This window comes from Neovison vison, chromosome 1, assembly GCF_020171115.1.
Source record: "Neovison vison isolate M4711 chromosome 1, ASM_NN_V1, whole genome shotgun sequence".
Lineage (NCBI taxonomy): Eukaryota > Metazoa > Chordata > Mammalia > Carnivora > Mustelidae > Neogale > Neogale vison.
In genome coordinates, this window is record NC_058091.1 from 44,071,201 (window position 1) to 44,098,003 (window position 26,803).

Below are 26,803 nucleotides of genomic sequence, written 5' to 3' on the forward strand. Positions count from 1 at the left end.
AAGGAAACGCGGGGGTTGGGTAGGCTCCGGCACCGCAGGGAGCCCTGGGGCGCCCGCACTGGGGCGCAGCTGGGCCGCGTGCAGCGCCGCCGGCCGGCTCTCTGGGGAGGCGCGGTATTCTCGCCGTGGACTGCAGAAATGCTACGTTTTCAGGTGCTTTTTTCACCCGAGCACTTCCGCACGTCAACTTCTCTCTCCGGGAGTGCGGGGGCCAGTGCCCGCCAGCTCTTGCGGCGCCCGCTAACCAGTCCGATTTCTCGAGAGGGTGGTACGCTGAGGCCGCCTTGCACTGCAAAACCCCGGGCCCCGAGTCAGCCAATCTGTTTTGGGCCGACTTGGCCGGGAGCGAGCGGCAGTCTCGCCTCCAACTGCAGCAGTTAGTTTGAATTCTGGCGCCACTCCCGCGCCACGTAGAGCCAGACTCAACAGCAACCGCACGCCGCGCGCAGCGGGCGCGCACCGGGGACTGGGCGAGCGTGCGGCGGGCGGGCGACGCGCGCACCACGCGCCGGAACCAGCCCCCGAAAGAAAAGAGCCGCCGCGCGCGCTCCCGCTCTCCTCCTTCAGGAAACGGCCACGCCCCGTCCTCTCCCACGTCCAATAGATGCGAGGGGGCGTGGCGACCTCTGCCTGACTCAGGAGAGGCTATAAAGGGAACTGCTGGAGACGCCGCTCGGTCTTTTACGTCTGGACTGGGGAAGTGTGGTCTTGTTGTGGGTGAGTGGGCCTCGCGGGCGAGTACCTGGCGGGCGAAGTTGGCGCGGGCTGAGGTTATCTGCAGCTCTCTTGAGATTTTAGACCTTTGAGCTTGGGGTGCTCTGGGTTCGAAAGTTGCACGTGGGAAACACGCAGCCAGACCGCCACGTGTCCTGCGTGATGGTGGTGGCGGCGGCGGCAGGCTTCGAGTTCAGGCGTGCGGAGGCTGGTGCTGATAGCCACGAGCGCTGCGCGCGGCCTAGTTAAGGGCGGACGCCCGGCTGGTGGAACCTGGGCGGCGGCGGCGGAAGAACAACCATATTCCCAGGATTTGGGGCAGAGACTTAGTTTTACATTGGGAATATGAGGCCTTTACTACTTAGACAATTGTTTTTCTTTCTCGTCGCAGATCAAAAGATCGTTTGAAAATGGGCCGTCCCCGACCTTGTCTGAGATTGAGCTGTACTGTGCCCAGATGGCGCTATGTGCAAAGCAGATTAGTAAAAGAGGCAGGGATCTGGCATTCTGTGAAAACGCTTAATCTTCAAAATAATTGGTCCGCTGTGGGAACATTGGGCTCTGTGTGGTGTAAAGGAGCTGTTACCGGGCGGTGATAAGGTAAGTACGATTTGAGAGCTTAGTTTTTAAACTGAGGAAGTAAACCTGTTGATACACAGGAAAAGATGTGTCCTTGAAATTTTCTTAATTTCTTAATAGGTGGAGGGGGAAATTCCAAAACAAATATCCAAGAGAATATTTGCTAGGAAATGACTTGATTGGAACCTGACAGTCTTAACCCAGGTATGTGTTGGGCTAGTACTTTAATTCAGTATGTTTAATCCATAATGTAGATAAAGTGAAGAAATTTTTTTGTTCTCGAACAGTATCCTGGAGATTGATGAACAATAATGGAGCTATAAATGTCACAGAGGAGCAACCTTGCTTGTAAGTTGTGTGGTTTACAAATCTGCTACACTATTTCTAGTACAGTACTTCCCATTTAACATTTCCTATGGATTATGGTCTAATCAGTGATGAAACCTATCCCGAAGCTGACTACCTGAAGAAAAGCATGTACGGATTCGGCTTCTGAGATAAGACCAATAAGTTTTGTTGTCTGGGTTTTATAAATGGAAAGGTTCTGTTAGATCATAAACCTTGTAGGGAGAAAACTGCTACCTCACAATGATGGACAGTGTGTTTTATTGGGGTTTTTTTTTTTTTTCTTTGCCAACAGTGAGGTGTCGCTGTCTGCCCATGGAAAGAGGCCAGTTTGCAGTAACCTTCCTAACGCATAACTCATTTCTGTGAGTGGAGATTTTTTATTTAATAGTTGGTCAGTATTTTGTCCTTGGTCTTAATCTGTGATGATCTTATCCCGAACCTGAATATCTGTTGAGAAAACTTAATACGGATCTGGCTTCTGAGATAGACCATTATGAGGACAAAGATTTTTATTTTTTTCTTTTTTTTTTTTAAGAATTCTTTTGCTCTTCTGATGTTAATAGTTTGTAAATTTCAAATGTCTTTCCTTTTCTAGGGCAAATGCCACCAGATTTACTTGTATGAAAAACATAAGGAAAAGCTCTTCATTTTACTGGCATGGAAAGAAAACCTACAAATCAAGACCATATATTCATTTTTATTTATGTAAACAAATTAATCAAATCAAATGTATCCATAAAAATTAAGCCTCTTACTTTTGTCACACTGCCCTAGCCACAACCTGTTAGTCAGATTGCTTTGTAGATCTAGTTCTATTTTAAATACAGGAATGTGTAGAAAACTAATTTTTATGGTAAAGTCTTTTTTTTTTTTTTTCTCCAGTTAACCAGACTTGTAATCAGATCACTCTGAATGCTTTGTCTTTGGTCACCTGTTTAAATTTAAAGTGTGTGAATGTAATTAAAGCGGAGTGAAAATTGGAGTATTGTGGGGAAATCCTTGGGGTTTTTTTGGCGAAATGACTTGGTTTGGCAGTATCACTGAATAAGTACAAATCATCTTGGCTTTTTGTGTGGTACTAAGTATTCCTGGGCTAATGGTGAGCAAAATGGAGAGACTGCCTGTTAGGGGAGAGAAAAATACCAGTTATCAAAATGATCAGTGATTACTGGTCCTAATGCAATTGTATTTTGAAAGGATGCTCAAGATGGGAAATGTAGAATGCTGAAAATGAAGAGAGCACAGCGTAACAATTATGGGTAATGGAGGAAGATAAGGGAGTTTAAAGTACTCAAACATTTCACAGAATGTAGACTGTAATAGCATCTGATCTAACCAAGATGGGCCCCATGCATGATCATTTTCCATAAAGAGCTGCATAAGTAAGTTGTTCTTAAGCCCATACTTCTGTGTCAGTCAAAATAATAGAATTTTTGTCAGCTTATAATGAGCTGTATTTTTTCCAAAATATTTTCCTGGCTTTTAGTGAAAATTCAGTTTTGGACCCATGTAGCTTAGAAGAGGCTCATGAGACTTGACAAGCCTGTTGGGTTATTGGTCAGGCACAGAGTGGATTTACTCAAGTATTAAAATGGTGTACAGAATACATACTGGAAATAGTTTATTGCAGCCAAACTAGAATAGAAGGTATTTATGCCACCACGTAGAGATCAAGTATTCTGAGTCCCTGCACACTATTAAATTATAGGTTCAATGAATTACAAGTTGTCTGCAGGAAATACAAACCAGTCTTTTGGATAGGAAGTGTGAGGTGTCTAAACTGAGAGTAGGGTGTGGTCCCTTTAATGAGGCCTTAAGACTTGAAATCCAGTAATGGGAAAAGCCATTTGGCATAATGGATTACGCATGGTATCAGAAGGAATTGGGAAAGCTGTGTGGCTTTAAGACTACTTAGAAACTTTGGAAGATCAGTGGTATAATGTATATGATGTCGAGTGATTTGGCAAAATACTAACTACTGAAGTTGTAATTTCTCAATGCTATTCCTAAATTAAAGAGGCTTTGGATTAGTGACCTTGTTGCCTTTTCTCAAAAAACAAATGTGCCTATGCCTACATTTGTTTTTAATCACCCAAGATCTTAAGTACCTGGATACCTTAGCTACCTAGTTGGCACTTGTTTGCATGCTAAATGTTAGGTGTACATAATATCATTCATTATTGAAGTAGATGATAGAAGTGAGGTCTGCACAAAATTTTCAGGGACGTGTCTGCCCTTTTGTCAAAGCTGGCACACGGGACTTGAAAACAAGTTGTGAAATTTGCCTTGGGAGCACTCTGACCTCTTTTCCTGCAGTTATTGCTCCCTTCTCAGTTTTTTCTGGTAATGTCACATTTCTTCAGTTGATAGACTTTGAATCAAGTTAATGTGTTTATGTATTGTACTGTACTGGGCTCTAATAAGGTCAGAAGTAAAACACTTGCTGTGTCCTCTGTTAATAGTGGTACAAAGTGACAGAAGGCACTGTGAGAGAGGTACTTAATATCTGAGGCAAGTGAACAGTGGATTTGAATCAAAAGCAACCCAGAGGAATATAAATCTTTACATATAAACACTTGATGTAAAGATTGTATGCCCCAGGACCTGAGAGTGATGAATTGGGAATTTGGGTATCAATTGGGTGGTCAGATATGGAACAAATAATGTGGAAGATAAGGCTGAAGTGTTTGGGGGCAACTGTAATGCTATGGTCATTTGATTTACCTAAAACTTGACTTTTTTTTCAGCGGGAAGACATAGAGCAGAAAATCACATAATTTAGTCCATTTGATTCTGCAGAGTCCACACTTGAACAAATCAGGACCAAAAAGGTACAATTTAGTGAAATTAAGCTTGGAACTTTAACATGTAATTAACATCAGCTTCCATTAAAATGGAAAACAACTACTAGATTTGGATGATGTTTTTCATTCACACAATGGAGGTTTTGACTGTTAGAGTCTACTAGCCTTATCCTTTGGGAATGTTAACACACCAGGTAATACCTTTATATTAACAAATAGGTAACTACTAGTTACAAACAGGGTCCTTAAGTTACCTGGATAAGGGACTTAACCTTTCTGAGCATATGTGCAACTTAATAGAGAACTTAATGGAGACTTAAAGACTTCAGGAATAAAGGAATATGGCTCTAATAGACGGAGATCTGCATGGTTAGTACTGATTTCAGATTTTGAATGAGCAGTCTACATGTGTGTGGCTTTAGCCAATAGGAATTCCTTTCTATGCTTTCCATCATGCTTCCAGGTTATCTTCAAATATGGTAGGCTCAGACCTGCCATTTGGTGCTTTCTAAAACTAGTTCTGTTGCCAGAAATATAATATCCAATGCACCTGGCTGCCCAATTAAGTATCCTCTGAAATGATTATGCACCTTATAAATCCTCATTGTTTGCTTAACCCGTAGGAAATCTCGTGCTCAGGCTCAGATTTTTAACACCACTTGGCCAGTTGAATTCCACCCTGCTAGGATAGTCTGCCTATCTTTTGCTAGTGCTTCCTCCCTGGGGATGAGACCCTCTTTCCCATGTTTCCTCCCAAAAGCTTGATTCAGGATACTCAGAGCATGGTATTTAGTATTCATAATTGCCTAACTGAATATTGCCACTGCCTCTAGTCTCACTCCACCTCACTGAATCTATGTATTTGGATATGTACATAGATCAGATCAAAGCACAGGTTTGCCATGCAGTTCTGGAAGCTTTGTGGACCATCTTAGGGTGGAGGAGAGGGTGTCTTTACAAAATGAAAACCGGACTTCTCTGTCTCATTCTCACAAATCCTGACCTCTTCCCTTTACTAGTAACACATCACTAAAGTCCTGGCATGCCATGTGGCTGAGTTATAATAGGAAATAAGGATTTAATCACAGAATCCCAAATTGGGTATAGTATAATCTAACCTATTTGGGAACTTATCTTAGTTATGCTTACTCAGTTGGTTCTAGTTCTTTTCAAGAGTGTTAATAATCTAAAAAGCATTTAAGAATACTCAATATTTATCATTTGAATAAAATATGATTTAAAATACAGTGCATTACTTTAGTGAGGTCAGTTAACTTTTTTGACCTACCTACCATTGCCTCCTAACTATTGATACAACAAATTGTACAGTTTTAAATATACAGTTTGGCAAGTTTTTCTGTTGATATACATCCATGAAATAATTACCACAATCAAAATAATGACCATCCATTTCTCAAAAGTATTATCTTGCAGAGGCTTGATTTTGAACATGTTAGATTTGAGATGGAATCTAATATCCAAATGAAATTTTGAGTTAGGTAGAGAAGTTTGGAGCTCAAGGAAGAGATCTGAGCTGGAGAGATAAAATTGGAGTCATCAGCTTGTGGATGGTATATTTAAAGCCATAAGATTAGATGAGATCACCAAGGAGTGAATATAAAGAGAAAAGTGGTCCAAGAGTTGAGTCCTGGACCATTCCAAGAGTAGGGAATTGCAGGATTAGTTAAAATTTTGGAGTTATTTTGTGCCAAGGGACAAAAATTGGGAAATAGGAATCTGTTGAGTGCAACTGCCATAGCAGGAACAGAAATGAGATGAAAAGTAAAGGAGTTCTGAATGGAAAGCAAGGATGAAAACTAGCAAATAATTGCTTGGGCTATAGGGCTGAAGATAGCCTTGATTTAATGCAGAGCCTTAGCATGGAAATTGAATGAGTTAGTATCTGAGAACAGCTTGGTAAAGTTCCAGGAAAGAATGAGATAAGGAATCTAGGAAGTATGCTAGGGTGTTCATCAGACAGTATCTATTTAGAGAGGTGGAGTTAGCTACAGACGGGTTTTATGTGCAAAAGTGCCTGCTGAGGTTGAAAACTACCAATTTTAATAGTGTAATTCTTACTATTCTATGGGGCTTATCTGCCTGGGAGAAGAAAGCAGATCAGTGAATTAATCCAAAATTAGGAGTAAACTGGCCAGGAGGAGCAAAACAATGACAAGCTAAGGGCACTGAGGATATAGATAAAACTTAAAATTATTAACCTTGAGATCCAGGCTGAGTAGGGGGGAAAAAGTGAGGGTCCTAAGTAAGACAAAGATCAGACATACCATGGAAAGATGCTTATGAAAACTAGGTAAAATAAGGTCCTCTCCACTGAAACTACAAAATGACCCATAGCATGTTGTATTCTGATTATTGGTTTATCGCTTTCTGGCCCTAGAATGTGAAGTCTTTACAAGAAGAATCTGTACCCTTGAATCTCTTAAATTCTAAGACAATGTAATGGCTCCTATAAAGAATAATCTGGGACGCCTGGGTGGCTCAGTTGGTTGGACGACTGCCTCCGGCTCAGGGCGTGATCCTGGAGTCCCGGGATCGAGTCCCGCATCAGGCTCCCAGCTCCATGGGGAGTCTGCTTTGCTCTCTGACCGTCTCCTCGCTCATGCTCTCTCTCACTGTCTCTCTCTCAAATAAATAAATAAAATCTTAAAAAAAAAAAAAATAATAATAATCTAAGTAGGATTCAGTTTGTATATTTAGGGCAATTATGATGTGATTTAACTTCTCCAAAAGGGCTAAAAGAAAATGAGAAAAGTTAGAAGATGTTAAGGACATATATGTATCCCCCAAAATTAATATGTTGAAGCCCTAACCACCTAGGGTAGCTATATTTGGAGAAATAGCCTCAAAAGAAGTAATAGAGTTTAAATAAGCTCATAAGGGGAAGGCTCTGATCCAGGAGGAATACTGTCCTTATTAAAAAACAAAAATAAGAAAAAAAACCACCAGAGAGCTCATTCTCTCCCTCTCCCCAGCACATCCACAAAGAAGAGGTCACATGAGCACATAATGCGATAGTGACCACCCACAAGCCAAGATAAGAGGCCTCAGAATGTTGGACTTACAGCCTCCAGAACTGTGAGAAAACTTCAGTTCTATTGTTTAAGCCATCCAGTCTGTGATATTTTGTTATGGTAACTCTAACAGACTAAGAAGCAAAGGATAAAGGGCTACTGCTATAATTTGGGGAGTTTATATTTAGCTAAAGAATTACGAGTAATAGCTATGAAAAAAGCCCATGCAATGTAATCTCTCTGGTTTTATACGTTTTTCCTTTAGGTTTCTATTTACTAAATCGGAACTAAATCTACAATATGCTTTTTTTATTGAACATTAACAAACAAAGCTGCTTCTCCACTTGGTTCATCAAGTTCAGTTTTTTGAGAAATAGATACTTTTTCAATAAAAATTATCACTAAAGAGGGATGCCTGGCTGGCTTGGTTGGTAGAGCTTGCAACACTTAATCTTGGGGTCATGAGTTCAAGCTCCACATTGGGCATAGAGCTCCCTTAAAAAATAAATACTATCAGAGAAACCAGAGATTGAACTGAAACACTTTCAGATAGAAAGTGAATGTTGTCTGAAGTCCTATGTTTCACAGGAAAAACTTTTTGACATAAGTGAGATTACTTCTTTCATAATCACTTCATGTAACAAAAAATGGTTTGGGCTTACTAAATATTTCAGTCTAAAATTTTGTTTTTTAAAAAAAAATTGTTAAAATGTCTCTGCTCGTAGAACAAGCTATACATTCAGTGCAATCCCTATTAAAATACCATCTTTTTTCACAGAGCTAGAACAAATAATCCTAAAATTTGTACGGAACTGAAAAGACCCCAAATAGCCAAAGAAATGTTGAAAAAGAAAACCAAAGCTGGTGAGATCACAAACCTGGACTTCAAGCTCTGTTACAAAGCTGTGATCATCAAAACAGTATGGTACTGGCACAAAAACAGACACATACATCATTGGAACAGAATAGAGTACCCAGAAATGGACCATCAACTCTATGGTCAACTAATCTTTGACAAAACAAAAGAATATCCAATAGATAAAAAGGCAGTCTCTTCAAAAAATGGTGTTGGGAAAATTGGACAGCCACATGCAGGAGAATGAAACTGGACAATTTCCTTATACCATACACAAAAAAATAGACTCAAAATGGATGAAAGACCTAAATGTGAGAGAGAAATCCATCAAAATCCTAGAGGAGAACACAGGCAGCAATCTCTTGTAACTTTGGCCACAGCAACTTCTCGCTAGACACGTTTTCAAACGCAAGGGAAACAAAGGCAAACATGAACTATTGGGACTTAAATAAAGCTTTTTGCACAGAAAAGGAAACAGTCAACAAAACCAAAAGACAGGGACGCCTGGGTGGCTCAGTTGGTTGGACGACTGCCTTCGGCTCAGGGCGTGATCCTGGAGTCCCGGGATCGAGTCCCGCATCGGGCTCCCAGCTCCATGGGGAGTCTGCTTCGCTCTCTGACCTTCTCCTTGCTCGTGCTCTCTCTCACTGTCTCTCTCTCTCAAATAAATAAATAAAATCTTTAAAAAAAAAAAAAAAACCAAAAGACAACAGAAAAGAGTGGGAGAAGATAATTTGCAAATGTCTTACCAGATAAAAGCTAGTATCCAGAATCTATAAAGGACTTACCAAACTCAACACCCAAAGAACAAATAGTTCAATCAAGAAATGGGCAGAAAACATGAACAGATATTTCTCCAATGAAGACATACATACAGCCAACAGACACATGAAAAAATGTTCCACATCTCTTGGCATCAGGGAAATACAAATCAAAACCACAATGAGCTACTACCTCATACCAGTCAGAATGGCTAAAATTAACAAGTCAGGAAATGACAGATGCTGGCGAGGATGCGAACAAAGGGGAACCCTCCTACACTGTTGGTGGGAATGCAAGCTGGTGCAACCACTCTGGAAAACAGCATAAAGTTTCCTCAGAAAGTTAAAAATGGAACTACTCTATGACCCTTTGTATTGGGTGTTTACCCCAATACAAAGGTAGTGATCAAAGGGGCACCTGCAATTGCTGTTTATAGCAGCAATGTCCACAATAGCCAAATTATGGCAAGAGCCCAGATGTACATCGATAGATGAATGGATAAGAAGATACTGTTTGTATGTGTGTATGGAACATACATATATATGGAATACTACTCAGCCATCAAAAAAAATGAAATCTTGGCGATTTGCATTAACATTGGTAGAACTAGAGGGTATTATGCTAAATGAAATAAGTCAGAGAAAGAGAATTAACATGATCTCAGTGATGTGTGGTATTTAAGAAATGAAACATGGGCGCCTGGGTGGCTCAGTGAGTTAAAGCCTCTGCCTTTGGCTCAGGTCATGATCCCAGGGTCCTGGGATCAAGCCCCACATTGGGCTCTTTGCTCAGCAGGGAGCCTGCTTCCTCCTCTCTCTCTGCCTGCTTCCCTGCCTACTTGTGATCTCGGGCTGTCAAATAAATAAAGTCTAAAAAAAAAAGAAAAGATCATCAGGGAGAAGAAAAAATAAAATAAGATGAATTCAGAGAGGGAGACAAACCATGGGAGAGTCTAGATCATAGAAAACAAACAGGGTTGCTGGGGTGTGGGGATGGGGTAACTGGGTGATGGGCATTAAGGAAGGTACGTGATGTAATGATCACTGCGTATTACAAGACTCATGAATCACTGACCTCTACCTCTGAAACTAATAATACATTAAATGTTAATTAATTGAATTGACATTTAAGCTTAAAATTTTAAAAAATAACCCCCCCAAAAATAAATTTCCTTTTTCTCTATGAACATTAGGTTTGCAGTAAGTTTTAAAACTTATTTTTGGTAACTGACAGGTCATACCTATCATAATTTTGTTCCCTATTTAATGGAAAACCGTATAAAACAATGACACTTCTTTTAATTTTTCATAGTACTTTGACATATATCATCTAGGTTTCTCTTAGAGAAACCCTGGAAGGTAGATAAAAGAGGCATTATTTGGTATTCATATGTTTTATATGTGATAAACTAAGATTGAAATATTTAAAATATAGGCTGTTTAAGGTCTAGATCACTAGAAGGAATGATTTCATCATCGTATTTTGCACATAAAAATACTGTTGTTGTTTGTTTTTTATTTTGGGTGGGACATTTAAGAAAAACACTGACAGACTAGGAGGCATCCAAAGAAAGAAGACAAAGGCTCTGTAAACAATTCATTCTGGACAGCATTTTAAGGACTTGGAAATATTTAACCTGAAGAAATGAATTTCAAGGAAAAATATGGTGAATTTTAGATATTTGAAAGTACATCAGGTGGAATAATAGTATATTAATAATCCCACATGGTAGGTACTGTTATTAAGCCATTTTACAGATGAGGTAGTTGAACCTTAGAAAAGTAACCTAGTGAAAATCACAAAGAAAGTGGAGGAATTGGCATTTAAAATCTGGTAATCTAAGTCCAAAGGTGCTGTTCTTACCCTGCTAAATACCTCCCCCAAAGGAGTAGTTAACTTAAGTGTTTCTCTAGAAAGCACAAAGGAGATTAATGAAATAAATAAAAAGAGGCAAATTGAACCTAAAAATGAAGTTCCTTATATGAGAATATACAGCCTCCAAATCATAGTCTATTCGTGTGAGTTGGAGAAAGGGAGCTGGCCCTAATCAGCTTTTTTTTTTTTCTACTTTATTTATTTTCAGAAAAACAGTATTCATTATTTTTTCACCACACCCAGTGCTCCATGCAAGCCGTGCCCTCTATAATACCCACCACCTTGTACCCCAACCTCCCACCCCCCCGCCACTTCAAACCCCTCAGACTGTTTTTCAGCTTTAAAGACTCTTTCAAGTCTAAGTCCATATTCTTCACTTGCCCAAGGTAACCCAACTAGTTAATGACCAAAATGACAACCAACATCCTCTGTCCCTTTCTCAGTCCAGTGTTTGGTCCACTAAGTACAGTGCCCCAGTTTTTCCCCCCAGAGGTAATGTAAATTTCCTCAAAATTCATTAATCTGTGAAAACGGGTAAAATCACATTAAATTGTACCTGCTCACTGCCCTTCTGTTGACACAGAACCTCTAGCCCCTACAAAATTCCTTCGGAGAGGTTCTGGAGCCCCCATTAGAGTATCACATATATTCACAAATAGGCCTCCTGATGCCATTTCTGATATTCTGCCTATTACTATGACCCTTCCATTGGGTACTCCCACAAAGCATCAAGGTCTCCTTTCTTGCTAATATAGTTCAGAGGGGTATTGTGCTCTCATATCCTTCTCTTGGTACTATGCCTCATAAAAGAGAAATCTGTGCAGTTCCTATTGTCAGCCTTTTGTCATAGACATTTTTCCATGAAGGGAACCTGGCTGCCTCAGTCTGTAGAGCATGCAACTCTTGATCTCCTTGGGGCCATGAACTTAAGCCCCATGTTCAGAGTAGAGTATAGTTAATAAAATAAAAAATAAAAATGTATCATACATGTTTTCCCATAGCACTGAGACCTGGTACCTATAGTCAGACTTGGGTTTAGTACTTTCTTATCCTTCTCCTCTGCCCAATGTCGGATCTTTTCCTAGCAGACTCCTACCTTGCAATTCAACCTAAGATCCAGGAAGGCTCAGCCTCATTAGTCCAGACAAATCTGAATCTCAGATTAGGCTTAACCTTGCTATGTCAACAGTAGCCTGAAATCCACTTTTTTTTAAGGTTTTTATTTATTATTTTTTTAAAGTAAACTCTCTACTCAACGTGGGGCTCGGATTTACAGTCCTGAGATCAAGAGTCACACACTCCACCAGCTGAGCCAGCCAGATGCCCCAAGTAACTTTAATCAACTACTTTTATACAAAAATGTTGCTAATAGTTAATAATTTACCTACATTTGAAGAACACGGATATTAAGCATACTAAACTTCTCTGGAGCAATAGTGAGGTGTATTCTTTAGGGCACATCTCAATTCTCATCTTGTAGTTATATTACTGTTGGAGACTATCAGCTGATATTGCATTTCTTTTTCAAAAATGAATGCACAGGGGAGCCTGGGTGGCTTCGTAGGTTAAGCATCTAACTCAACTTCAGCTCCGGTCATGATCTCAGGGTTGTGAGATCAAGCCTGTGTCAGGCTAGCATGGAGCCTGCTTAGGAGTCTCTCTTTCCTTCTTATTCTGCCCCTTCTCCCACCTTGCTTCTCTTTCTCTATCTTTCTCAAAAAAAAAAAAAAAGAATACACAAACTTTGCTCAAAGCCAGAAATGTCAGGCTAGTGTTGAAATTCATGCACTTGTCGCTACATTCTACATACCTGGCTATAGCTCAGTTTCTTGAAGGATGTTGTTTGCTTTAAATTGTATCTGTTCCTCTGAGATTGAACTTGATAGGTTAGGCATGTGATGATTCAGAAACATGCTAAAATTTATCCATTTGTTCATTGAGTAAGTAAGTAGTGAATAGCTAACATGTACAGGTACTGTTTGTCTTAAGCACTAAAAATATAGCAGTAAACCAAACAACCAAAATCCCTGCCCTTGTGGAGCTTGTATTTTAGGAGGAGGGGAGGAATACTAAATAAATAGATACATTATAAAGTATATGGGAAAATGAGAAACGATATGAAAAAAATAGAACACAAGACATTGGGAGTGGGTTTGGGGAGGGAAATAGTGTTGTGATTTTAAATATAGTTGACAGAATAGGCTTCCATGAGATTAAGCAAAGACATATAGGAGATGAGGGACTGAGCTATGCACATATCTGGGAAAAGCACATTCCCATGGCAGCAGCCCAAAGACTGAAACAAGCGTGGTAAAGAATAGAAGAAACAGGCCATGCAAATCATGTAGGGCCTTATGTGTCATTAAAAGGATTTTATTCTGAGTAAAATGGGAAGCACTGCAAAAAACAAACAACAACAACAAAAAAAACCACACACACAGAAAACTAGAAGTGTGATTCATATGCATCAAAACTTGTGAACCCTGCCCCCTAGGGCCCCAATTGTGGTCTCTGCCATCTACCATTGAAAGAAAACAGGGCTTATTGATAAATGACTGATTACAGATCTTGAGGCAAGAAATATACAAGATGCACCTTGTGCACCTTGTTAGAGCAGAGAGCAAGAAAGCTACCAAAGACTGCTAGGATTGTGTTAAAAGAACTCCGTAGTCAACCTGGAGCATCTCCTACCACACAAAGATGTAAATTTAGACTATTACCAAGGATAAGAACTACAATAGTTTGACATACATAAAATTTGTTCAAATCTGTGAATTCAAAATGATACTTTCTTATCAAATCTGATTTTGATGCTCTTTGAGGATGCTGGTGAACCAACTCATCAGTTTCAGAACTGGCAAATAAAGGGACTTTCTAACACCAATTGTAGTAACAGATAATCAAATAAAAGATAAGTTTCTCGGGCGCGTGGGTGGCTCAGTGGGTTAAGCCGCTGCCTTCGGCTCAGTTCACAATCTCAGGGTCCTGGGATCGAGTCCCGCATCGGGCTCTCTGCTCAGCAGGGAGCCTGCTTCCTCCCCTCTCTCTCTGCCTGCCTCTCTGCCTACTTGTGATCTCTCTCTGTCAAATAAAATAAATAAATAATCTTTAAAAAAAATAAAAATAAAAAGATAAGTTTCTCTTTATTGCTGTATCCTATTTAATAACTGAAAAAGATTAACATAATTAGAATGCCATCATTTTGCAAACATCTAACAAATTAATGTATTTAAGCAATGATCATTAATGGCCGCTAACATTAAGAAAAAGAGTGTAAGTAGTTGATTGGAAGTTCAGGAATCATGTCAACAATATACAGATACTTTACGATCCACCCTCCACAGGAAGTATGCTTTAAATAATTTTTCCATTAAATGTGATATATTTACCCTAAGATATTAGCACTCTCCATTCTTTGCAATAATGTCACACATCAACAAGATGTCTGATCAGTCTCCCCAGAAAGAGTTCCTTGAATGAGTCTACAGTTGTTTTTTTTTAAGATTTTTTTTGACAGACAGGAAGAGAGGGAACATAAGCAAGGGGAGTGGGAGAAGGAAAAGCAGGTTGCCTGCTGAGCAGGGAGCCCAATGCGGGCTCCATCCCAGGATCCTGGGATCATGACCTGAGCTGAAGGCAGATGCTTAAGGACTGAGCCAACCAGGTCCCCCTCCTAGAATAAATCAAACAAAATTCTAGAAAACTAATTAACATGAATAGCATAGCATGAGATTTATCACTTCAGCTTCAGCTGCATCTTGGAGAGGTGTGTTATTATTGTTTTTGCTATTGTTTTGTTATTATTATTAATTGTTATTAATTAGCAATTAATTAATGTTAATTATTGGTTTTTATTATTGTTATTAATTAACAATTAATTAATAATTGTTATTGTTTTGTTATTATTGTTTTATTATTGTTTATTGCCCATGTTATTATTGTCTACCTTAATAAAGAGCCATATCTCACATGTATCTCAGAAGGTAAAATATGCTCAGTACCATATTAATGTTTATTCTAGATTTATAGTTCATAGATGATTCATATTTCAGTGCCCCAAATTTCTTCAAACATTCTTCTTAATATAGAATACATACAACCTCTTAATCCAATGATATCCAAATATAAGAAACTGTCTCCTATGCAATTTCCTGTTTGCCATTTATTGGGAATTTAAATTATTTATCAATTTTTCACTCACATAAAGAATGATCTGCAGTGGGGCGCCTGGGTGACTAAGTGGGTTAAGCCTCTGCCTTCTGCTCGGGTCATGATCCCAGGGTCCTAGGATCAAGCCTCGCATCTGGCTCTCTGCTCAGCAGGGAGCATGCTTCCCCCTCTCTCTCTGCCTGCCTCTCTGCCTACTTGTGATCCCTCTCTGTCAAATAAATACATAAAAATTAAAAAAAAAAAAGAATGATCTGCAGAGCATAAACTTCCAAAGTAAGTAAAATATACATTTTCAACTTTAGGCATGTAAATATATCTATTTTTCTAAAGGCTATATTTTCATTTTTCTTATTCAACTATTAAAACTTATAAAAAGAAAAAAATTATAGAAAGATATCTTATAAAAATGTAAAAAGAAGGAAGATATTAAAAGTAAAATTAAAATAACTCATAATTCCACAAGTTAAAAATAACCACTATAAAAAATGTTTTATTTCTGTATGCAGATATAAATTTTAGTAAAAATTTGAATATACTGTCCATGGTTTGTTATCCCGATTTTTTTACTTAATATTCTTTTTTTTTTTAAGATTTTATTTATTTATTTGACAGAAAGATCACAAGTAGGCACAGAGGCAGGCTGAGAGAGAGGAGGAAGCTCTCTGCTCAGCACCCGATACAGGGCTCGATCCCAGGATCTTGAGATCATGACCTGAGCCTAAGGCAGAACTTAATGCACTGAGCCACCCAGGGGCCGCTTTGCTTAATAATCTATAATGACAATCTTCAATGCCTATAGAAATTCTTCTACTTGTTCTCATCAACATCCAGAACATTTCATTTTTTTAAAGATTTTTATTGATTTAAATTCCAATGCTCTTTGAAATTTTCAAAGAAGCAAGATTTTAAGAGAGAAGAGCAGGAGGTTCTCAATCTAACTTCCAAAGACAAGAACCACCTTGATACTCTTAGGTATCCATTTTATCCCAAGAACAACAGTTACATGGGGTGTCTGGGTGGCTCAGTCGTTGGGTGTCTACCTTCAGCTTAGGTCATGATTCCAGGATCCTGGGAGGAGCCTTCCTCAGCGGGGAGCCTGCATATCCCTCTCCCTGTGCCCCTCCCCCCTGCTTGGGCACACTCTCTCTCCCAAATAAATAGAAATCTCAAAAAAAAAAAAGATTTTATTAATTTATTTGAAAGAGGGAGAGCGAGAGAGAACACAAGCCAGGAGAAATGCAGAGGGAGAAACAGAGTCCCACTGAGCAGTGAGCATGATGTGGGCCTCTATCCCAGGACCCTGGGATCATGACCTGCTGCAGGCAGACGCTTAGCCAACTGAACCATCCAGGCACTCCAGAATATTTCATTTTTACGGATATTCAATAACTAACCAATTCCCTAGGTAAGACTGAAAGTTTTTATTGCTTTGAATTTTGTCATGATGACCAATTTTATAGCAATAAATATTCCAAATGATAATGCTACACTGGTTATCCTTGGGTGGTGGGTTTATATTACCGTCTATGAATTTTTAAAAAGAATTTATTTATTTGACAGAGAGAGAGCACAAGGGGAAGGAGCAGCAAATGGAGAGGGAGAAGTAGCCTCTCCCCTGAGTAGGGAGTCTGATGTGGGGCTCAGTCCTGGGGCTCCAGGATCATGACCTGAGCTAAAGGCAGACACTTAACCAACTGAGCCACCCAGGCATCGACTGGGTGAATTAAAATGCTTCTGGTAATGTATCTTCTCACATCCATTTGCCTTTCTAGTCCATACTGCACCCCAACTGGTACCCTCTCTCCCAGTCTTTTCCCGTGCCCAGTCTATAGGAGTAAGAAACTACCTAACACACTTAACCATGTACATCCTTCCAGCTCCTTGCCTTAAGTAAAATCTCCTCCTTCCTTGAGGACACCACCTCCTTTTGCATCCTCTTTTTTTTTTTTTTTTTTTAAGGAATCTCCACACCCAACATGGGGCTCAAATTCAGGACCCCAAAATTAAAGGTCAAATGCTTTACCACCTGAGCCAGCTAGGTGCCTCCCTTTGCAGGCTTCTTAAGCTATCAGTATCTTCCTTGCATCCTACTGCCACTTCTTGACAATTATTCTTTCATCTTTATGTACAACCCTTGATTTAAAAAAAAAAAATTTTTTACTGATTTCGGCGGTGCCAGGGGTGGTGGGGAAGAGGGAGAAAGAGTCCTAAGAAAACTCTGCACTAAGCAAGGAGCCCAAGGCGGGGATGGATCCCAGGACCCTGAGATCACGACCTGAGCCCAAACCAAGTCGGTTGCTCAACCAACTGTGCCACCCTGGCGCCCCTCCTTCCCTGACTTTTTCATGTTCATTCCACCTGACTTGCCACCCTTTGAACTGCCTTAAGGCAGTTCTTTTCCAACTGTCTAATTAATGCCTTTTACTAATTTTGAAGAGTTCAGGACCAGGTTTGTTGTGCTATTCTTCATCATCCATTTCCAGTGTCCACACATCAATGTCCAGACAATTTGGCTTCTCAGTTCATTGACTTCTTCCATTTTCTGACCTCCACACCAAGCATTCATACCTGGGATCCACTGGCCTTCAAGGAGCCGTGATGATTCAAGGGATCTATGAACTTGGGCAGGGAAAAATCTGTATCTTTATTTTCACTAAGTATTTCCTGAAATGTAGCATTTCCTTCAATCATAATGGTAGACAATATACCACCGAATTACTAGTAGTAGCTATGGCTTTATCACCATAGAAAACACAGCTATTTTTATATACATTGCATTACTGTTACTTTCACATACAGATACTTAAGAATTTTAGGTATGCTTATTTCTACCTAGAAATTATGGTTCTTTTTAAGCCTGCCACTAGATCTTGTTGTTTAATGCAAAGAAGCACATTATCTTAGTCCATTCAGGCTGCTATAACAAAATACCACATACTAGATAGCTTATTAACAACAAAAATTTATTTCTCACAGATACAGAAGCTGGAAGTCCAAGATAGGATGCCACCATGGTTGGGTGAGAGCTCTCTTCTGGGTCACAGCTTCTCAATGTATCCTCACATGGTAGGAGAGAGGGAGCTCTTTGGGGTCTCTTTTAGAAGAGCACTCATTGCATTCATGGGGGCTCCACCTTCATGACCTATTCATCTCCCAAATTCTCAACCTCCTAACACTATCATGTTGTTGTTGGGATTATGACATGTGGGTTCTGGGGGAACACAAACATTCAGGTCATGGCACACATACATTGTTGTAGCATACGTTTAATTTTTTTTTTTTAAAGATTTTTTATTTATTTATTTGACAGAGAGAAATCACAAGTAGATGGAGAGGCAGGCAGAGAGATAGAGAGGGAAGCAGGCTCCCTGCCGAGCAGAGAGCCCGATGCGGGACTTGATCCCAGGACCCTGAGATCATGACCTGAGCCGAAGGCAGCGGCTTAACCCACTGAGCCACCCAGGCGCCCCATGTTTAATTTATTTAAAGATTTTTATAACGGGGTACCTGGGTGGCTTGGTCATTAAGTGTCTGCCTTTGGCTCGGGTCATGATCCCAGGATTCCGGGATCATGACCAGAGCCAAAGGCAGTTGATCAACCAACTGAGCCTCCCAGAGTCTCAGTTGAATGAATGAATGTGATTTGTGGAACTAGAGGAGGAATTTGCCTTAGACCAGAGGAGAGGTACCATTCGATTGTAGTGAGAGGGAAGGAAAAACTGTGGCTGCATGTGATGCCTGGCACAAGGAAATTGTGTCAGCTGAAATCTTTAAAATTCTCCATGAAGAAGGAGGTGAAATCTCTCCTGAGGTGAAGGGAAAGTTGAGTTAGGGGGAGGGAGGCATTAAGAGGTGTGGAACAACAGGGCGCCTGGGTGGCTCAGTGGGTTAAGCCGCTACCTTCGGCTCAGGTCATGATCTCAGGGTCCTGGGATCGAGTCCTGCATCGGGCTCTCTGCTCAGCAGGGAGCCTGCTTCCCTCTCTCTCTCTGCCTGCCTCTCCGTCTACTTGTGATTTCTGTCAAATAAATAAATAAAATCTTAAAAAAAAAAAAAAAAAAGAGGTGTGGAACAGGGGCACCTGGGTGGCTCAGTTGGTTAAGTGTCTACCTTCTGCTCGGGTCATGATCCCAGCATCCTGAGATCAAGCCCCACATCTGGTTCCTTGCTCAGTGGGGGGCCTGATTCTCTCTCCTTCTGCCTGCAGCTCCCCCTGCTTGTGCTCACTCTTGCTCTCTCTCGCTCGCTCTCTAATAAATAAATAAAATCTTAAAAAAAAAAAAAAAAGGTGTGGAACAGAAAGTCTGTAATGGGGAAGAAAACTAACAGGGGAAAGGAGGACTGCCTAGAAGGATTGAGGGGCTGCTTCAACAGATGAATGGGTAAAGAAGGTGTGGTCCATATATATAATGGAATATTACTCAGCTACCAGAAAGGATGAATACCTGCCATTTGCATCAACATGGACAGAACTGGAGGGGATTATGTTAAGTGAAATAAGTCAAGCAGAGAAAGACAATTACTATATGGTTTCACTCATATGTGGAACATAGGAATAGCACAGAAGACATTAGGGAAAGGAAGGGAAAACTGAGGGGGGGAATCAGAGAAGTGGGGATGAACCTTGAGAGACTGTGGATTCTGAAAAACAGTCTGAGCGTTTCAGAAGGGAGGGGTAGGGGGTGGGATAACCAGGTGACGGGTATTAAGGAGGGCACCTGTTGTAATGAGCACCAGGTTTTATATGCAAATAGTCAATCATAGAACACTATATATTAAAAAAAGATGATGGGGCGCCTGGGTGGCTCAGTGGGTTAAGCCGCTGCCTTCGGCTCGGGTCGTGATCTCAGAGTCCTGGGATCGAGTCCCGCATCGGGCTCTCTGCTCAGCGGGGAGCCTGCTTCCCCCTCTCTCTCTCTGCCTGCCTCTCTGCCTACTTGTGATTTCTCTCTGTCAAATAAATAAATAAATAAAAATCTAAAAAAATAAAAAAAATAAAAAAAGATGAATATAACACATTAAAATAATGAAGTGGGGAAAAAAAAACAATGAAAAAGGAAAACAGTATATCCATAATAACTCAGAAATAAAATTCTATGAAGCATGATTTGGTGTAATTAAAAAAAAGACTTTTGTCATATTTCCACTTACTTCAAGGCAATTTCAGATAAGAATCTGAATTTAAGTATGATTTATGGGTATTGTTACTCATATCTGGAAAAATATGCAAACCTAGAAGTGTTTTGACAGGGCTCATGACTTTATAAAAAATCTAGACCCTTCTAATTTGTCAAAAAGAGGACCATGGAAAGTGTTTATTTAAATTATGCAAGGGTCAGATTTAATGGTTTTGTTAAAAAAATATTGCCATAATAAAGTCAAAATCCTTAATCATTAAAAAAACAAAAAAAGCAGCATTGAGGGGCTGGTCAAGGGTAGAGCCCATGAATATATAGTGACATAAATCTGCCCTGCTGTGTGACTTCTGTACCAAGGCAAATGGCTGGGGCAAATAGCTGGGGTTTTGCCAGGAAGTAGCCATGGAAAGACAATAGGGGTAAGGCAATTGGGAACACTGGCACAAGAGGACCACTGAAAAGTCTTGCAATTAGGCTAGAAGGGAAGGGAAGTTAAACACAAGTACCATATATTTGATATACAGTATTTCCCCCTTATCCACAGTGTCACTTTCTGTAGGTTCAGTTACAGCACCTAATCATTCGCTTTACTTCATCTCATCACGTAGGCACTGTACCATCTCATGTCATAATGAGAAGGGTAAGTACGGTACAATAGATATCTTACGAAAGAGAACATGTTCACATAACTAATTATAGTATTGTTAAAATTGTCCTATTTTATTATTATTGTTTTTATTTTATTTTATTTTTAAAAAAGACTTCCTATGTTTGTTGTAATTATATCCCTCCCCCACAAAAAAGACCTGTTGAAGTCCTAAATCTCAGTGCCTCAGAATATGACCTCATTCAGAAATAGGGTCACTGCAGATGTAATTAGTTTAGATGGGGTGGACCCCCAATATAATATGACTGGTGTCCTCATAAGATGGTCACATAAAAGCAGAGACACAGAGGGAATGTCACGTTGCAATGAAGGCAGAGATTAGAGTTCTGCAGCTGCAAGCCAAGGAAAGCCAAAGATTGTCTTCGTGCTACCAGTAGCTACGAAGAGGCAAGGAAGGTTCCAGAGGGAGCATAACTCTGCCAACACATTGATTTCAGAGTTGTAGCCTCCAGAGCTGTGAGACAATAAATCTCTATAGTTTTGAGCCACCCAGCTTGTGGTACTTTGTTACATCAGCCCTAGGAGATATACTGTTGTAGGCACAAAACAGTAAACACAACAATGATCCCTAGCCTGTTTGTGGAGCTTACCTGCCCTCTTTAGAAACTGGATATAAACATGATCCCTTTTTTCTTCTATATTCAACTTCTTCCTCTCTCCTGGCTCCTCCCAACTTTAGGTATTCAGTATCTCTCTCTCTCTTTTTTAAAGATTTATTTATTTGAGAGAAAGGGAGGGAGAGAGCAGGGAGAGGGGTGGAAGGAGAGGGAGAGAATCTTCAGCAGACTATGGGCTGAGCGCAGAGCCCACTGCAAGGCTGGATCTTAAGACCCTGAGCCAAAATCAAGAGTCAGATGCTTAACCAACTGAGCCACCCAGGTGCCCCAAAATATCCAGCATTTCTTTACATAGAAATGAAAATACATTCCTTTCTAACTAGCAGGCTATCTCTTGTTCCTTTTTTATAGCCACAATTCTTGAAATAGTTATCTCCACTTGTCTTTATATACTGATCTCCTACTTGCGCTTAAGCCCTTTGTATTCTCACCTTTGTCCTCTACTGAATTTTCCTCTGCCAAGATCCTCAGATGAACTTGTCCCTAAAGCCAATGGAACCTTGCGTTCCCTCCTTGCTTGATCTCTTAGCAGCATCTGACCATGCTGACTACTTCTTCCTGCAATGCTCTTTTCATTTGGTGTCTGTAAAGCTATTCTCTCCTATAGTTGCTCCTTCTCAGACTGTTTTGAAGACATTTCTTCCCCGTATATGTTAGTGTTTTTTAAGATAGTAGACTGGGTCCTTTTCTTACTTTGCACACTCTTTCTAAGCGATCTCTTTTATTTCCCTGGCTTTAGTCACAATCTGTATGTGGAGGATTTCCAAATCAATAGCTATAGTTTGTATCTCTTTCCGGAGATTCAGATCTGAATATTCTATTGTCTCTAAACATCACTACCATGGGATACATGTACCTCAAATGGAACACTTTTAACTTCCTTCCCATCCCTCCATTTCAGTTCTTCCTCTAACTTTCCCAGAAAATGACATTTCCATTCTTTCCATTGCCAAAGCCATCCTTGGACTTGTTCCTAACTCCTCTCTCCCTTATCCCTCTACAACCCAGAAATCTACACATACTACTGGCCTGGCAGTCCAAATATTTCTTGAAACCACCTGCTTTTCCTCAATTTCAAGGGCACTCCTTTAGTACCAACCACTATTCTCTCTCATCTCAATTCTTTATTGCTCTCCGGGCCAGTGGCAGGGGCAGATGACTTGTGCAATCATGCAGAGCCCTCACTCGAAAGAGCCCCTCACTTGGTTTTATGTTCTGAGGTTGCCATCTTGGAGTACTTAATATTTTTATCTCTGAACTTATATTTTATACAGAGGTCCAATAGGAGTCCAATAGAGCATATGTGTGAGCAGAGGAGATAAAGGCAATATGCATGTCAGTCATTTCTTGTCATTCTATTTCTTTTTTTAAAGACGATTTTATTTATTTATTTGATAGAGATAGACACAGCGAGAGAGGGAACACAAGCAGGGGGCGTGGGAGAGGGAGAAGGAAGCTTCCCGCTGAGCAGGGAGCCTGATGTGGGGCTCCATCCCAGGACCCTGGGATCATGACCTGAGTTGAAGGCAGACACTGATTGACTGAGCACCCCGGCACCCCCCCCCATTCTATTTCTATTTAGTGGCCACAGTGCCTTATGAGCACAGAATTCCAGTGGACCCACCATGTGTGCTAGTTCAATGAGGCTTACATGAGTACAAGGCAAGAGTGTTAGGTCTGTGTCAGCAAAAGAAAACCACGGTTTCCACTGGGAAATCAGAACTTGTCTTGAATGCAAAAAGACGACAATTGCATTCTAAGGAACATCAATGACCAAGTACCCTATGATGCCCTTTTAAAAAATTCATGTTATGTCCCTGTGTTAAACAAAAACTTATGCTGCAAATGGAATAGAAAGAAAGGGAAGGGGAGAACCCATATTTACTTTTCCTTTCAGACCCTCCTTACTCAAGAGTATTCCAAAGACAAAGTATTGGTAGAATATGCACCTATCAAAAAGGAAAAGGGAAAAGTTGAGATGATTTGTACAGTGTTTCCACTGTTCTGAAAGAACAAAATACATAAGCATGTACCAGTTATGAAATACATATTGTATAATTTCTATGATTCTTCATATGATTTAATGGTTCTCATATTTGCAATTAGAGCTGCCTTTGCACAATATAAAGATGAATGGTAAAATTTATGTTAATTTAAATTTTTAAATTTTTTTATATTTAGAATGTTAGGTAACAAATAGAAAACATTATGACAAGTGAGGGGAAAGACTGCAGAAGAATGAAAAAGCTTTATATTTTAATACCTTTAAGGCCACATTTTCCCCATTTTTTTTTCAACAAGAAACTCTACATATGTATTTTGCACTAGACAGCAAATTATGTAGCCAGCTCAGGTTGCCGCTCACCAATCCATCCTATAGCAAGACTGAACTAAATTGTAAATATTAAGTCATTTTCCTTTTTTTTTCAAAGATTTTATTTATTTATTTGACAGCGATCGCAAGTAGGTGAAGAGGAAAGCAGAGAGGGAGAGGAGGAGGAGGCAGGCTTCCTGCTGAGCAGAGTCCAATACATGGCTCTATCCCAGGACCCTGGGATCTCAACCCGAGCCAAAGGCAGACGCTTAATGACTGAGCTATGAAGGCACCCCCACATTTTACTTCTTTAAGTAATCTCTATACCCAAAATGGGGCTTCAACTCATAACCCAAGATCAAAAGTCACATGCTGTACCCACGAAGCCAGCCAGGTACCCTCTTTGAGATTCTTCATTTTAGCAAGCTTTCATGTGATGCCCATGATGCTTGTCCGTGGACTACATTTTGAACAGCAAGTCTTTAGAGAACACTGCTCGTGGGGTCCTCAGGCAATGCCACTTTCATACAAAAACCCCATTTGGGTTCAGATACCCAGGACCATAGAATTCCCTGTCCAAACAGTTCTGAATCCACTTTCTTTTTTTTTTTTTTTAAAGATTTTATTTATTTATTTGAGAGAGACAGTGAGAGAGAGCATGAGTGAGGAGAAGGTCAGAGGGAGAAGCAGACTCCCCATGGAGCTGGGAGCCTGATGCGGGACTCGATCCCGGGACTCTGGGATCATGACCTGAGCCGAAGGCAGTTGTCCAACCAACTGAGCCACCCAGGCGTCCCCTGAATCCACTTTCTAATTGTTTGCTGGGAGAAAGGGAATGGTAAATAGAAGTAACACAAGTGAGTCAAGATGTCAACATGTATATGAACAAGGCCCTTTTTGGTACAGGAAGACTTGGAAGTAGAAATAGAAGGGGACTATGCTTGAAGTCATATCCCAACACTGAACTCTGAGTCCAAGAATTTTGAATTTGAACTTGGTCTTTTAAGTCATTATGAAATTATGTGTCAAGTTACAAGAATAGAGCACACTTATTTAATAGTCAATTAGATTGATCTACAACGTTAAGATGTGGGCCTGTGGGGCGCCTGGGTGGCTCAGTGGGTTAAAGCCGCTGCCTTCGGCTCAGGTCATGATCCCAGGGTCCTGGGATCGAGCCCCACATCGGGCTCTCTGCTCAGCAGGGAGCCTGCTTCTTCCTCTCTCTCTGCCTGCCTCTCTGCCTGCTTGTGATCTCTGTCGGTCAAATAAATAAATAAAATCTTTAAAAAAAAAAAAAAGATGTGGGCCTGTATTTGTACTCTTACCCTAAGCTTTGCAAATGTTAGGGACAAGTCTGTGGAACTTCATCCACTGTGAGGAAGGGGCATCTTATTTGGATGAAGACACTTTCTACTGCCCTTTTTACTCTCCAAGGCCAGGCCTAGAGTCTCTAAGTTGCAACTGCCCAGAGAGGATGCTTATTTCTAATTCACACAAGGTCTCAGAGGAGGCAGACAGCATTTTTTTAAGTAAAATTTAACATGAAATAGGAAATATAGGAGTGCTTTGCACATAGTAAAAATATTGTCATGAAATATGGTTCGTATATACATATCTATGAAATTTATAAATTGGTGGCATTATGAACTCTATCATTTTCTTTGAGTCATGGTCAAAAAAGTGTGAATGCTTCAGTTCCAGATGGTAAAGGCCTTCATAATCTGGTTGTAGATTATCTCTCCACAATCACATCTTGCAATTAATTTTCCTTCCCCAGACCTGTCTTCTGCCTGTCTAAGCACTTTGCATTCCAACTACAATGAACTTTTCTCCACTTCTAGAAGGTATGTTTCTTACCCCAGCACTTGCATGTTTTCCTCCAGCCTGGAACCTTCTTTCTCTAGGTCTTCACTTAGATAACACCCTTTCAGCCTTGAGGATTCAGTACAGACATCACCTCCTTGGGAAGCCTTCTCTGACCCCTATGTTCAGGTAAGTCTCTCTTCCTAAGGACTGTAACAGCATCCTTTCCCAAGCATTGAATTCATCACTTTGTTGTAAAATCACTCAAGTGACTTTTGGTCTTATGTGGGAAGGGTCAATGACTGTTTTGTTTATCTCTACCTCTGTTGTTGAGCACAGAATCTGGCATATAGGAAGTGCTCAGCAAATAATGTTGCACTGAATTAAAAATACATTTTCTATTTTCTTTCTTTTTTTTAAGTAATCTCTACACCCAACATGGGGCTCAAACTCATGTCCCCAAGCCAAGAGTCAGATTACCAACTGAGCCAGCCAGATGCCCCACATATTTTCTATTTTCTATGTAAAACATATTATACCATTATATGTGCATCACATTGTACTTAAATGTTTTCAAGGTCTATGATTATTTTCTAAGGATAAAGCCCGAGAAGCAAAATTATTACTGGCTCAAGGAATATTATCATTTTAAAATCCTTGACATATATTGGTAACTTCATTTCCAGAGGGCTATTATTCCAAATCTATTTAGGGACTATTGACAATTTCTGCAATATTCAGTCAATCTCATTTAGAGTATATATCTCTTTTTCTCTCCATTTATACAAGTCTTATTTTTATAATCACTGAATATAATTTTATAATTTTCCTGATATATGATCTTCATAATTTTTTTTTCTTTTCTTTCTTCCTTTTTTTTTTTCCTTTTTTTAGAGAGAAAGGGGCATAGGGAGAGGGACAGAGGAAAAGGGAGAGAGAGAATCTTAAGCAGGCTTCACAGTCAGCACCGAGCCTGACATGGGGCTTGATCTCACCATCCTAAGATCATGATCTGAGCCGAAATCAAAAGTTGGACTCTTAACCACCTGAACCACCCAGGCCCCCCTGATCTTCTTATCCTTTTAAAGGTGACTAAGCATTGAAATATAATGTGTATGTATATG

General features: G+C 40.1%; 1 long non-coding RNA gene and 2 other non-coding genes across 4 annotated transcripts; all 3 read left to right on the forward strand.

The window, feature by feature from the left end:
• The first annotated feature begins 647 nt into the window (after positions 1 to 647).
• LOC122904853 lies at positions 648 to 25,800 on the forward strand. Of its 2 annotated transcripts, none has more exons than XR_006384277.1 (7): positions 648 to 717; positions 1,106 to 1,314; positions 1,414 to 1,497; positions 1,581 to 1,641; positions 1,934 to 2,003; positions 2,237 to 4,472; positions 25,781 to 25,800. It is a non-coding gene; the product is annotated as an uncharacterized LOC122904853 (long non-coding RNA). The 2 variants fall into 2 exon arrangements; XR_006384276.1 differs by lacking the exon at positions 25,781 to 25,800 and adding an exon at positions 8,256 to 8,295.
• Positions 1,723 to 1,792, forward strand: LOC122898294. The gene has a single exon (XR_006382964.1). It is a non-coding gene; the product is annotated as a small nucleolar RNA SNORD50 (small nucleolar RNA).
• Positions 2,056 to 2,126, forward strand: LOC122898293. Its single transcript, XR_006382963.1, has one exon. It is a non-coding gene; the product is annotated as a small nucleolar RNA SNORD50 (small nucleolar RNA).
• Positions 25,801 to 26,803: the final 1,003 nt, after the last annotated feature.